The sequence below is a fragment of the Thermobia domestica genome, unplaced genomic scaffold (assembly GCF_964235325.1).
Source record: "Thermobia domestica unplaced genomic scaffold, izTheDome1.hap1.1 HAP1_SCAFFOLD_2175, whole genome shotgun sequence".
NCBI classification, from domain to species: Eukaryota; Metazoa; Arthropoda; class Insecta; order Zygentoma; family Lepismatidae; genus Thermobia; species Thermobia domestica.
This window is the reverse complement of record NW_027657877.1, coordinates 8,588-10,625: the sequence shown is the minus strand read 5'-3', so window position 1 is coordinate 10,625 and position 2,038 is coordinate 8,588. Positions and strand designations below refer to the sequence as shown.

Below are 2,038 nucleotides of genomic sequence, written 5' to 3'. Positions count from 1 at the left end.
TTCTTGCTGACGATAAATTACGCTTTTAGAAATGTTGTCTGAAAACAATAAGAATATGTGCAAAAAATACAATCAGAGGTAGAGGTCTTTAACAGGAAATAAGCAAGGGAGTTGAAAAATTTTTTATGCATGTAAAAAATATAGACATGAACCAACTTGTGAAATAAAAAGACCAGAAAACTACTCTTTCTAAATTATGTGTAAACTTTTTACCGAAAACGAAAGTTGCACGAAAGACTTTTTGTCCGTTTTTTGGCCTCCGGTGCTTGGGGTCCCTGATTCAATCCCAGCTCGTGCCGTGTGAACTTTGTCGTGCATAAAGACCGTGCTCATGGGTTTTCTCGGGTTTCTCCCGTTTCCTCCCACTTTCTTCATTCAGTACTCATCATCACCGTCTCCTTTAGCGTAACCGGTATAAGTATGCGACGTAAATCTAAATATTTCATTTCATTTCCCTTTTCTGCTCATACTGCTGATTATGCGCGATTATGCCAACATCCAACTCCGCGGATAATCGTGCGATTACTGTATATACAACTAATACAGATACAACTAATTATATTATCAGTTACAGTATCGGTTTTTATTTACTAATTTGCCTCACTTTATTTGCATCCCTGCAGTAAATAATTCTTATCGATAATAGTTAAAATGTATATTACATTTTAGTGCTTCACGACTGAATGATCATCTGCCTTACGTTATCTCGCAGCTGAAGAGAATGCTACACTGAAAACTACCTTGCGTTATAAAGGGTAAGTGAAACATATCTTAAAAATATCTTTCATACATTTCATTGTGTACATTAAAGAATGTAAGTTTGCCTTTTTCCTGTAATCAATACTTAATAAAGGATTTATTTTTATTTATTTATATACAATTTCATACGTGGTTCGTGATAGTAAACTCGATAGGACACAGTGGCACTATGAACATCCGAATCACTCATCATTCGAACATTCAAATATTTATTCGAATATTAGTATATTCCAAGTAATGTTAACGACGTTAATATGCTTGCCTTTATAGTTAATAATGTCAATTCTTACTTAAAACATACTTCCTTAACAGGACATTGAAGAAAAGGTAGTTGCCAACGGCCATACCATGCTGAATATACCGGTTCTCGTCCGATCACCGAAGTCAAGCAGCATCGGGCCTGGTCAGTACTTGGATGGGTGACCGCCTGGGAACACCAGGTGCTGTTGGTATACTTTTTCTAATTTTGTTTTTCACAAAGACGAATATTCTCACATCGTTCACCACGATAATTTCGTAATCATGCATTACTTAAAACAATTAGCAACGCTTTCCACGCGCTGGTCTTTTTGAGTATTCACCGACAAACCTACGTAGCTACAATAACTCACTCGAAGCCATATGCATTCGCCAACGGCCATACCATGCTGAATATACCGGTTCTCGTCCGATCACCGAAGTCAAGCAGCATCGGGCCTGGTCAGTACTTGGATGGGTGACCGCCTGGGAACACCAGGTGCTGTTGGCATCTCTTTTTCAAATTTCATTATCCTTCAAGTACGAAAATACTAGAAACATTAATTTTATAGTACTTTCAAGAGATAATTTATCAACATTATTTCATAGCGATTAATCGATATTCTAAGCGTTATACCCACTATTTCTTACACTAACAGCCTGTTTATTTGCACGGCACATTAAAATAACCTGATTTCCGATCCGTGTGCACCTACTACTATACTTAACACGGAATGTATTACCACTTTTTAAAAGTAAATTATTATGACTAAGTGTAGATCTCCGGCGAGTAAATGCCTTTCGTATACAAGCACGACACATCTCCGCTATGTGCTTTACTTTTTTACTAACAGCATATAGAAATTGGATTTCAACGTGTTTCTACATAACAGAATGAAGCAAATTTCGTGATTTAACTCTTTCGAATAATGTGTTGGTCCTGACAAGGACCGTTTGAAATGAAAAATCTTGAAGAAGATTTTTACTTAGAGCTTGTGTACTTGGTAACAGCCTTCGTACCCTCACTTACAGCGTGCTTGGC

General features: G+C 37.0%; 2 non-coding genes across 2 annotated transcripts; both read left to right on the top strand.

Annotated features, from left to right (window-relative positions):
* The first annotated feature begins 1,092 nt into the window (after nucleotides 1-1,092).
* On the top strand, nucleotides 1,093-1,211 carry LOC145678243 (5S ribosomal RNA). The gene has a single exon (XR_014130320.1). It is a non-coding gene; the product is annotated as a 5S ribosomal RNA (ribosomal RNA).
* Nucleotides 1,212-1,388: 177 nt separating this feature from the next.
* Nucleotides 1,389-1,507, top strand: LOC145678242 (5S ribosomal RNA). Its single transcript, XR_014130319.1, has one exon. It is a non-coding gene; the product is annotated as a 5S ribosomal RNA (ribosomal RNA).
* Nucleotides 1,508-2,038: the final 531 nt, after the last annotated feature.